Genomic DNA, 12,989 nt, shown 5'->3' on the forward strand with positions numbered 1-12,989 from the left:
TGTACCTCTGTTCTTTTCTTGTATTAACGCCTAACCTGAGGAGAATGACCTTATTTTTAAAACCTCTATAATAAATATAATAATAATGTACCTCTGTATATTTGTTTTATGTCACATCGAAATATCCATTACTACACAGAAAGAAAAACCATTGTTAGAATTAAAAAAACCATTGGTAAAAATAAAAAGTTTCGTTGGTTCTTTTTCGTAGAGAGTTGTAAGTATTCAAAATTAAAGTACGGTAACTGTTACGGCAACCATGGTTTAAAAGCTGCAAGCTATTCTGAAATTAAAAGTTTGAACTTTTTAAATAAATTGTCGAACTGTCAAATAGAAAAAAGGTTCACTGTGAAAAATAAAAGTGAAATATTGTTATTCCAAATGATGACATCATCGCTATTAGTTGCTTTTCTCAAAACAATCAAGGAGAACCAGTTTTATAGACATATTTTATTATACAATAATGGATATTATTTGACTAGGTACACGTTGATTTTACAGGTGCTTTTGCCCTCGACAGCCCTATAACTGTGATCTTCCGATCCAACACTGACGACTCTCGAACCATGATTATTTGTCAGCAACAATACTGCCATCGATTCCGCTAAAATTAACAAGAATAAAAATTAGCACAAATTAATTTTATTTTCTATAATTAATTATTTTGTGGCAAGATGCAAATATAGCACTGCGCGATTGATTTATGGTAAACAAATATGTATGTATGTTCCTACTTACTATCGATGGTATTTTATAGATCCGAAATTTGGCCAGCGATGTTCCCCCGCGACACACTCTGGGTCCATTTGAAAAATCCATTTCCATCGCTCTAACATTGTATGGGTGATTCCAATGGGACATCTCGTCATTGACTGGAAAGATCTGGGGAAGAGGAAGTGGAAAATATCTGAAGTCATTGTATAAATACTAGTCCCGTCCAATGGGCAGGTTCAAGTCGTTAGAAATTTATCATATCTGGCTCTATTTTTTTCAACAAGGGAAGACGAGGAGGATGGGTGAAACTTCCAGTGACTTCAACCTGCTCATTGGACGGGACTAATTTGAGTTTGATTGAATGCTTACCTTCCGTTTCCTGTAGCCTAGAGCAACGATTTCAGTTTGAGAGAATGCGAAGTTGTTTATCTCAGGGGGAAACCCGCAGCGCAGACCGATGCAGCTAAATTCACCGCTTCACAGCGGCAACCTATAGGAAAATATGCAGAAAATATCCAATAATTTATTAAATATAAATCGTGACTGAAATCTTTGTGACCTACCTTCTATTTATTATCCACTTTCCTGATATATTTAATCTAATTGAGGATATTTCTGTTTTGTCTGTTTTGTTGTTTGTTTTGTTTTGGATGTCTGTTTTGTTGTTTGGCAGATGGCTACGGGTGTTTTGCTTGGCGGCTTGACACTTTTGAAATACTCACACTGAAAGAAAACACTTTTTATTTTACATTATAAACAGACGAAAAATACTTTCAAATTGAAAATATAATTTTCACAGTAAAAAATAAACTTTTATTTTGATGAAATAAATACAATTTTTAAATGTAAAGGTCAAATTATTTAATTAAACAATTTTTGTTTTTTGTGTGTAGGAACTCTAAGAAAAAAATATACGTTGTTTTTGATAAACCATATTGAATCAATTTAAAAAAATCAACCCATATTGCGTTCTATTACATTTCTTTATTAGGATTGTTTTAAATTTTCATATATATATATATATATATATATATATATATATATATATATATATATATATATATATATATATATATATATATTATATATATATAAATATTTTTTTTAGCAACTTTATTCTATGCCATTTATGAAACTTAATCCCTATTATCAGTTGTTTCCTTTTTTTGTGCAAACCGATGTTTTCTCTGTGACATTTGAGATAGTGCTACCCAGGAGTGACACGGTGCGATGTTCATTACGTTTGCCAATTTCAAAGTGAAATCAAGCGTATAAATACGAGTTGCATTTGAATTCCTATTACGGAAAATTGTTATTTGGATATTTTCCGTTTTCTTCTATGGATCAGAACTGTCCGGATTGTAGGGTCATCTGGTAAGGTAATAATTATGGTATCATAGTGTTTGGTTTTCACGTAAACATACAATGTTTAGTTTTATAAGCTATCAATAGATAATGAACATTTGTTCTTTTGTTTCAGCATGTTTTTTTTTCAAGGAATTCAGCTGAGCGAATTAATGCCCCCTGCTGGAGGCCTTGTTATGATATTATCTGCCAGTTACGATGTGATTAGAAGACCTGGCAGCATAATGGCCCTAGGTAGGAATCTGTTGGATCGAACTCCCGTTCATGAAAGGACAGTCGGAAACCGCTGGTGGACTACCCATCGCGGCCTTGTTGCACTTTTACCATGAGTGAGTCATATTTATATTTTTATAATAACGATTTTTTTCCATATCCGATCAGGAGAAATGTGCAGAATACTAGCTGTAGTTTATGAGTTTCTCAATATTTACAATTAGCGTAGCTTATATCAATCGCATCAGCTACTATGTAACTTTATGCTCAAACATACACCCAGTTGTTGTGGTAATTCAATATGTATTAAACTATTCTACAATGTTCATGGTAGTATAAGCAAATCATTTCTATTGAAAAATTCTATAAACAAAATCGTCATTGAACCTTGTTGGCTTTTTAGTTTCTCTTCTACGAATACCTGATCTGGTTGGCATGTAGTTCTCTGCATTATCCTTTTCCACCTCTCGAGTGGCCGATTCTGATTCCCACTCTTCATCCGAATGTGAAGTAATTGTCATCCCAGATGCTGGTAAACTCGGAGCCTTTCTCAGGTCGTTAATGCTCCTTGCATACTGAACGCCGTTTGCACTTATAATTACCATTTTTGATCCCTCCTGAGCTACTACAGTGTAGCGTTCGGACGAAGGGGTGGGAGCCGTCTTCTACTTTTTGGCCTGTTTCACTAATACAATAGCACCAATCTTTATATCAGAGGGTTTGGCATGTCGAAGAGTGGCCGCATACTTTGAACTGACTAGCTTTTGTTCTGCGTCTTTCTCTCGAACATTTACTCGATCTAGTTCTTGGAATGCTGCACCGCTCCAAAGACTTGGAAATGTTCCACGAAACTTCCAACCAACGAGTAGTTCGAAAGGTGTTACGTTCAACCTAGAATGTGGTATCAGCGTGTTATGGTTGTGTACGAACACGTTTAGCTCCTTTCTCCAATTTTTTTCTTCGATTTTTGCTGCTGATAGAGTTTTGATTACAGCTTGATTTTGTCGCTCCACTAGACCGTTCGACTGCGGGCTTAGTGGGATAGATTTTCTCACCTTTACCCCTTTATCTCAGGCTTGCCAAAAACTCCTCGGCGAGTAGAAAATGAGCAAGAGCAAGAGTGTTTTTGAGGAGCAGAAATAAGCATCAAAACTCACAACATTGTGCATCATTAAACCTGAGCTTGTGCGTCGCAAAACAAGAGCGAGTCTATCTGTTCATCTTTTTCTTGTGGTGCGTCACTCACTTACACTCACACTCAAAACAGCCTCCAAGATTTTTTCACATACAAAGCGTCGCTCCGGAGGCTCAATGAATGTTCTTTCGCCCGACGCCTCACTCTTGTGTGTTTTTATTGTGCTTTCCCTCACTCTGCGTATTTGTACCTCTGCTTTTTTTACGCTTCCACTCAATTGTGAGGATGCGAAGCCAGCATTTTGCTGATGATGATTTTATTTGACTCTAGCGAGGTTGAGGAGTTTTGTCAAGCCTGCAGTTCCAGAAGTTGCAGAAGGTTGAGCTTTGAAACGGGGGTCCATTATCGCTCTGCATGATAAGTGGGAGGCCCCACCATTTGAATATTTCTTGCAATGCTCTGTTCGTTGCCTCGGCGTTCGTACTATGCATTTCGATCACAAATAAAAATCTTGAATACGTGTCGACTAGCATAAGAAATTCACCGGATCCGAAATCCGGTACTTTTAGAAAATCTATTTGAATGATCTCCAAGGGTCCTTCCGGAAGATCACGCGATGCAAGCGGAATGGGAGGGTTTTTTCTCGCTAGTAGTACACATGTTTCACAGTTGTTCAGAAATTTTTCAGTTTCTGAACTCATCTTAGGCCACCAAAAGAAATCGCGCATGATTCGCTTCATGGCCACCTGTCCAATGTGACCACTGTGCGCTGATTTCATTGCTCTCGCTCTCAGCTCCTTCGGTAGGATAATCCTGTCTCCTTTGCAAAGTAATGCTCCGATGTTATGGATGTTTTTCTTATGATCCTCAAAGCTACGTAGTTCTTCTGGCCAGATATTATGCTTCAATGCGGATCGTAGTTTCTCCAATTCTTCATCCTTTTCTGATTTAGATTCGATTTCGCTTAACGTGATATCCATACAACCTGCGTCCAGTGTGTATAAAACGTGGTTGCCATCGCCGTCATCAAAATGCTCTGATGTTTGAGATTCACGGACCAATCGTGATAACGCATCGGCTACGTTATCTTCTCCTTTGACTCTCTTGATCGTGAAGTCATAAGGCTGAAGTCTCAACGCATAACCTTCTGCCCTTGAAATTGCACGCTTTCCAATGCGGTGATTTGAATGGAAAATAAATTCATTTGCTGCCGCATCTGTTCGCACAATAAAGGGGCGGCCAGTAAGGTAAAATGCAAAGCGCTCTATACCCCACACTACCGCCAGTGCTTCTCGGTGGGATTGGGGATAGTTCTTCTCTGAAGCCGAGAGTGCTTTAGACGCGCAAGCGATGATTCTAGGGCTGCCGTCTAAACTGTATTGTACCAATACAGCTCCTAGCCCCACAGCGGAAGCATCTACGAAAATTTCTGTCTTATCGGTACTGCTGTAGTATCCTAGCGTCCTGATCGCTTTAACAGCGTCGTTCTGAAGAGAAGTGAATTCGTTTTCTTCGAAGTCTGTCCAGTAGAATCTGGTAGCATTGGCTAAAGCCCTCAGATGTTCGGTCTTTGTCGCACGATCGATAAGGAATTTATCGACAAAAGTGATCAGACCAAGGAAACTTTTCACTTCTGCGCAAGATTTGAGACGTCTAAAGTTCTTAATCGCGTTAATTTTGTCCTGATCGATTCGCCAACCATCAGACGTTAGTTCGAAACCTATGAACGTTACTTCTTGGCTGCCGAAAATGCATTTCGTATGGTTAACTTCCACGTTATGGTCCCTCAATCTTTCCTGCACTTTGGACAAGTTTCTGTCATGCTCCTCTTTCGTTCCACCGAAGACAAGCACATCGTCCAGATAGTTACATACGCCTTCGCAGCCGTCCAGAATTGTGCGTTCCATTACCTCCTGGAAAATGTCCGGAGAATTGCACAGCCCAAAGGGTAGTCGTTTATAGCGGTACACACCAAATTCCGTCATGAAATTCGTTAAGTGTCGCGAACGTTCATCAAGTTCAATATGGAAAAATGCGCTTGATAGGTCTATTCTAGAGAACCATTTTGCATCTTTCAGTCGCGCAAGAATTTTCTCTAGGCTTGGCATGGCGTATGGGCTGCGGACAATGTATCGATTAGGGCCTCTTAGATCTACAACCAGGCGGAAATCGTGTGGGCCTTTAGGGACGACCAACATTGAGGAACAAAACTTCGTGTCCATATTATCAGTAACACGTTCGATAATGTCTGCTGCGGTTAATTCTTTAAGCCTTTGGTCTACAGCCTCCTTCATAGCGGCAGGAACATTCATATAAATATTCCGGCAAGGCGGAATTGTTGTATCATAATTTATTCTCACTGCCGGTATGTTGAACTTAGGAAACGGTCCGCCGTTATTCACGAACGCGACACGATTCCAATTGTTGTAGTTATCCTTTCCAAAAGTTGGAATGCTCAATGGGACTTTCAATCCTAGGAGTAGGACACTGTACCTGGTAGCAGTAGACCTACCCAGAAGAACGCATTTCTCGAACCACATAAAACTTTTCGAGAAATACCGGTCGATTATCAGAAATTTGTAGGAAAGCTTCGAATGTGCATAATACTTGTATCCCTTCCGTTGTCGCATACGCTTTCAGTGGGCGATCGGTACCTTGTTGTATGTTATGTAGCCCATTGCTGTACTCAACGTTGCCAACCAGCCGTTGAAACGTCGATTCCGTCATTGTGTTAACCTGTGCGCCTGAGTCGATCAAGAAGTCGCAGGGCATTCCGGCTACAGTTGCCTGGATAACTCCATTGTCTAGCGATTCGTGCTCCGTTCCCAACGCAGTGACCATACGTGAATTGATCGATGATTCTGGTATCTATCCGGACAAAATGTATTAGATCAATTTGCTATAATATTTATCATCACCACGGATAAAGTAAGAATCTGCATGATTTGTATAATTTGTCAATAAAATATCTAATATCAGTAAATTTGTGTTTAGAAGTCAAGATTCGTTTTTTATTGAATGTATTTCAGAATTCAAGTTAATACAGTTCTTCTCACGTGTCTCAAGGTGGTGTTATTTAATAATTATTTAAACATCACTTACTGATTCTTTCACATTTTCACCCTCTTTTTTGTCTTCCAGTTTAGCCACCGCGTCCACTTCCAGGGTATCTTCATTCTGATTTAGATCATCATGTAGTCGTCCATTCCGAGCAGCCACTGGCAAGTTACAGGCTCTTAGCAAGTGGCCTACACCTCCGCAATTATGACATGTCATCTTGATTGCGAAACATTGCTCCGCTGCATGGTAAATGCTATTGCAGCGTGTACAACGTTCCGGAGTTTGTGAGTTCGAACCTCGCCATGTCATACCTCCTCTGACAGGCCTTTGTCCTCGTCTTCCACGAAGACTTGTTCGTTGGTATGGGGTTCTACCATATGCTGGGGTTGCGTAGCTAGGAACGTAACGTACTGGCCCTACAGTAGCACGCACAGCGTTCACTGAAGCCGTCAGTGGTTCGGTGACAACCTGCTTCTTGGCGACATATTCCTCATTGAGACGTATAGTCTCGATTTCTCTAACCTTATCAATGAGCTCCGAAAGTGATGCTTTGCGGCTCATCATTTTGAGCGCCGCAATCCTGATTTCTTTGTGTTTAGCTTGTTCTGCTACTGTGCTTAGAACTTCTTCAAACTGTTTTTCCTCCGGATAATCGCATTGTCTAGCTACTAGCATAATTCGTCTGATAAATGCTAGGTCTGACTCACTGGGCTGTTGTGCCATCAAGGCAAGTTTTCTGCGTTGCAGCATTATATCCGACGTTGACGCAAAGTACGATTTAAGGCGGTGCATGGCGTTCGAAAAAGGCTGAATCGCTTCATTTGGAGCCGCACTTGAAGATTCTGTCGCACGGAAAACATCAAGGAGCTTTTGTCCTGCCTTAACTTTGAAGACCACGAATTTGGTCATCTCGTCAGTAACCCCAGCCAACGCTAAAGAGTTAACTAGCAAATCTTGCCATGCGTCGTAATCAAGCCTGGAAATGTCTTCACCTTCAGCACTTGGCTTGCATTCTGGCACATTGATCGATGATATAGTCATCTGATTCATTGTAGACATAAACTGCGTCATTTCGACAGCCGGTTCATTTCGATGATTCTTAGTACTGGATGGCCCCAAATTGTTCTCAAACTCAACGCTGTTCACCTCTTCGCATTCACTTCTCGCCGACGATAAGCTGAATTGTAATGAGCGGATGGTCTCATGGGCTTTCTCCAGTTCTTCCGTTAGAAGAACATTGCTGGAGTTTGCTTCGGACAGATCTCTCATAGCAGCATCCAACTTGGAAATCTTTTTTTTTCTGTAAATTTAGTGTTAGTTTATAAATGTTCGTGCTTCTAGTTTTGGTTGGTCTGGTTGCACGTGCTTGTGAAACTGATGACGACGATAGTGAGCCAGATTATATTGGTTTTTACATATCGGCTTACCTTTTTTTTGCCATTTTCTCTTGTCTTTTTTTTCTTTGGCTCATCTTTTCTTTTGCCGTTTATTCAAAGGCTTTACTACATTTTTTGCCTGTTCTCATACTTTGATCGCGGCTTATCTTCATATTTTTTGCCTTATTTCCCAGTTATATTCATGCCTTGCTTATCTCGTTTTTTTTTTGCTAGGTGTCGCTTCTGAAAATGGCTTACCTTCAATTTTTTTTGCCATTTTTTCTGGGCTCACTATTGCCGTAATCATTGACTTCTAATATTTGCCTCTACATTCCTTTTTTTTGTCATACTTACTTGTTGGGAGCGATAGCCACGCCATTGTCGTATCGCTTTGATGCCATTACTTTGCAATTAATGAATTTGAATTACAATTTGAGCTGTTCTTTCAAATTTAGATAGCAAAAGTGTAAACTGAACTGTTCGGTTTGAACATAGAACACTGAATGACTCGGTTTTTCTCACGTGGCATTTTATACTATTTTCCTGCCTACTACGATAGGAATTTAAAATTAAATTCAAATTTGCTATATTTGCTAAATTAGCTATAAACTTAAATTCACCTTTGCTATAATTTGGTGGGAAGGTTTGTGCCATGGGTCAATATTATTGAATGCTATCACCTCTTCAATTGCACTAGATAAGCTTATAGAAACTTGGATAGATAAATAACATCGCTGTTTCTCTTACACTATTAATAATTACATGCAGAATGAGTTTATATTCCTAAAATTTCAATTTCATTTATTTAAATCTTCCATTATTTTTTCTTTATTGTACGTGATCATATACGAATCCTTCATATATCCCATAACGGTGTAAGCCACAATAATAAATGTTATGTACTAATTCACACATTAATAATAGGTCATATATCCCACAGTCCAAAATTTGGAGTTTGTTACATCGTTGTGAGAAACTAAACCCAAGGCCAGTTTATTCCATCGATGAGGACAAAGGCACCTGGTGTCCGTTTTAATGCTATCTTCTAAAAAAGTCCTCAATTACTTTTTGGACATGCTATATTGTAAAATAGACGGAATTCTTAATGTGCGTTCAAACTTTGTTCACATCTGTGCGGATAGGGTAAATGGCAAGCGGTATAAAGTATTCATCCTGTCGAGAAAAGTTGTAAGCAGAAAGAGTAAATTGACTCTTACTAATTATTTATAGTTCATTCCAAACAAAACTCAATTTCTTGAGTCATTCCAAATCTATCGAGGATTTCAATAAAAGAAAAGGTATGAATTATTTTACAATTGGCACTTGAATATATGCGAAGCAATCGACAAAATCTTTGAAATAATTAAAAAAAAAAAGATTGGCATAATGAAAATTTATTGTGAGAAAATAGTAACGGGTACGTAAACAATTGAGAGAGAATTTGCAGGTTCCAAGTAAAATAGCTTGAAATTTGAATTGTATCGAGTTTTCCGCTCCCTGTATTTGACATTGGAATAAAAAAAAATTAGAGCTTGTTATTTAGCCGAATGAAACCCCTCATTGAAATACAATCATTCAAATAGGAGTATCATGTGATCATATGTAAATTTTAATTGTTGGCTTATAAAAAAAAACAAAATATTTTTAAAGTGTTTGTTATATGAAGCATAACAGAAGTAACATGCCACACACGATGAATATTTAAAACAAACGAATCTGGTTGAACCCAACACTGTCTTATATTTTTTCCGACAAGAGTAATTCAAATTTATGGCCATATGCATCGCGATTACCTATTCCCCACTTCAAAGCTGGTATGGATGAAACAAAGAGTAAATAGACGTTCTCCACATGAACTTTCCAACTCTGTTTAGTATTGCGCTACAAGATACTTCTAACGCTAGAGTCTCATTTTTCGGAGATAGATTCAATCAAATTGTTGAAAAATATTGGAGAAAAAACTACATAAAACTTGCAAAGATTTCTGATAATCGAAAAAGTTAAATTCAAGGTATTGCCTTGTTAGTGCCTCTGCAGTAGACAAATTATGCTGAAGGCTGTATGGCTTGTTTAGAAAAACGCTCCGAGCTAAAAAAAAACAGTAGGTGTGAGATATGATCTAAGAAACGTTGGGCACTGTTTACTAGTTTTGATAAAACATATTCAAATTCAATTCAGAAAAATATCGAAGCATCAAATAAAATGTTATAGTGGCCTTCTCGTTTATTGAATAAAAAGGTGTAAATATATATGAGAATAAATTTTTTATGTTTAATAAAATCGATACTATTATTTTTTTGTGTGAATGATTACTATAATATTTTTGTTTATATTGGGTATTTTATCATAAATAAAAGGAAACATTCGTGGTATATTCTATTCGCTTTTTAACCAGAATCGCTATTGTGTTTTTTTTTGGTTATAGCTCCGGAATGTAATTATCAATCAGGTTGTAATTAGCATCATAATAAAAATGCTATGAGTTTTATACTAGAATAACTTCCTGACGACAAACAGATGTCATCACTCTAGTATATCTACTTATGCTTATAAAAATATTGTACCTTATCCATATATTTGTTTTGTTAATGTTATTTTTCAGCTAAGTTCTATATTCCTCAGCAAATATTTTCTAGGTTAACAGCGATCAATTAAAGTTTTGGTTGATATTCGACTTGGACTTTAAAGCAGCCTGCGACTCAGTGAAATGGAACGAACTGTGGCAGAGAATGCTAGAACATGACTTTCGATCATTGCTGATTAAATTGATTCTACGACGCTATATGGGTAAAAATCGAGCTTCGGAACAAACAGTGGAACATTCGATTCATTCATGGCATTGGGGGAACTGAATCAGGGCGATACGCAAGTGCTGTTCAACTTAGCCTTTGAAGGTGTTTAGGAACGAGTAATGGGAAAAGCAAGTTTGAGCGAAAAAAAAGGCGCTTAATACTTGGAGGCGTGGTGCAAAATGGAGAATGGCGCAGATGTATGAATCATGAGCTGTACTTAGTGAACAAGAATATAGAAATCGACAGGCCCATAAAATATGGCAAATTACAGGGACCTGAACATGTAGTTTTGTTTACCAGAGGAGAGAGCTGGAAATTGGCTGATGATTGGCAACCAAAGAACAAGCAACCTGGGAAATGGATTGTTTGACCATCAAAGAGATAAGTGGAAAGCTGCTAAGAATGCTAATGAAAACCAAATGCTGAAGGGCGGAAACCAAGCAGTTTGACAGATTGTGTTGATTTATTTCCATAATTTTAACAAATATAACATAATTATTTCCTTTTTTTCAGTTACTTTTTTCATTGTCACCGGAGGAAGATGAGGTTAAACGACATTACAATTGTATCTATGATAGCATGTCAACCGATAATCGTACTGAATGAATCGACCGGCCACAACACCTACAATGCGTCAACCGTACGGACTGAAGAACGAACTTAGTCTGCTGATTACACTTTTCTGTTACATTAATAATTTGGTACATTCTTATTTCTGTCAGGGGAGGATGTGGTATTCTAGAATAATCGTGTAGATTGGGAATCGAGTAGTTGGAGGTAGGCGTGCATTAGAGTGTCAATGCGGAGTGAAATGAAGAGCAGTGTTTTGGTGAATAAATATAGAACCTGTAATTAAGAATGATATTGTGTTGTGTTCAAATAAGGAATATCACAGAATGTAAAATAACAACATTGCCAATGACAACAACATTATCCTCTCTTGTAAATGTTGGGACAAACTCAACTCGCAATAAGCGTTTGTCCCAAACTGTGACAGAATAGGACAATAATCGCCTGCCAGATGTAGTCGGTTTCCGATGATGTTTTTGGTTAAATTAGTATCAGTTATCATAGATTAGACATAAACTTAACCATCTGTTGACATGATTTGCGTTTTACTTCTGAAATATACAAGTTATCGCAGTTTGAAAAGTTCACAACAATTATTTCTCCATGTTTGTTGCAAATAAAATGGAACGCAACAATGTCTTTATCCTCTGCAGATGGGGACAAAGAGTTATCACAGAACAGACGTAACACTATGAACATTCACTCATCAAATTCATCGTCGTTTAAACACTAGCGACATCTGTTGATTTCAGTTAGTTGGGCAAATCACAAAACAGATGGCGGTAGCGAGCAAACGTCAAACTAGAGTAAATCCGATGTGCGCGCCACGAGTGATCGATTGGTCAACTAATGATTATTTGAATTGATCAGTAAATCAGTGAACGATGTGAATTTGACGAGTGTTATGTCTGTTTGTCTGTGGAGTTATCGTTATTCTCTTTTGTCGCTTGTTTTTTGCATTTTTCAGCGACAATTACATTCCTTGATTATGGCGCATTTCTGAAGGGCGCAAGTGTACTCTGTTAGAAAAAATGACGACTAGTTCTTTAATCATATTTTCAAATCGAAACCAATCCAAAGTAAATTTTCTTTATATGGGGCTTCAATGATTAGATTTAGATGTATTTCATGCAAACTATTAACATTTAAAATAACATCTAATTTTCGAAGTACAATTGAAAATATGTCATGGAACATTGGAACCCATTTTTCTCCGTTCGAGCTCATTGCGACGAGGTCGAAATATTATAAATTCAGTAGAAAATCGAATTATAGCCGCTATTGAAATTGGATTTTTCTCACAATCTATACGTTAAACCAAGATTAATACACCACTAGGTGTTCCAATCTGCCAAATTCACGATTCAGCCATCTTGGATTTTAATATGGGAGAGCCAGCCGGTTTGTTTTCGTTTTGCACTGAAAATGAATCACCCCCGCCTTCTTCTCTTCCATATACTTGGCAGATTGGAGCACCTAGTAGTGTATTCATCTTGCGTTAAACCTAATTTCGGAAGTAGTGCGCTGTATAGCACATCACCAAATAAAAACAGCGCACCACTTCCGAAGTTAGGTTTAACGTACGAATTGTGAGAAAAATCCAACTTTGTTAGCGGCTATAATTCGGATTTGCACTGAATTTATAATATCCATTTCAAATATTATTTGAAACTATTTTCGGCCTACCGATAACTACCGATTTTTTTACAGTCAGTCTACCGATTTATCAAAATATAATCTGGCCACTCTGCTGTACTGTCACGC

General features: G+C 37.8%; 1 long non-coding RNA gene across 1 annotated transcript; it reads right to left on the reverse strand.

The window, feature by feature from the left end:
* Positions 1–435: 435 nt before the first annotated feature.
* On the reverse strand, positions 436–1,456 carry LOC134221307 (uncharacterized). The gene is made up of 4 exons (XR_009982316.1): positions 1,278–1,456; positions 1,084–1,204; positions 739–882; positions 436–604 (listed from the first exon to the last, which is right to left on the reverse strand). It is a non-coding gene; the product is annotated as an uncharacterized LOC134221307 (long non-coding RNA).
* Positions 1,457–12,989: the final 11,533 nt, after the last annotated feature.

Source organism: Armigeres subalbatus, chromosome 3 (genome assembly GCF_024139115.2).
Source record: "Armigeres subalbatus isolate Guangzhou_Male chromosome 3, GZ_Asu_2, whole genome shotgun sequence".
Taxonomy (NCBI): Eukaryota; Metazoa; Arthropoda; class Insecta; order Diptera; family Culicidae; genus Armigeres; species Armigeres subalbatus.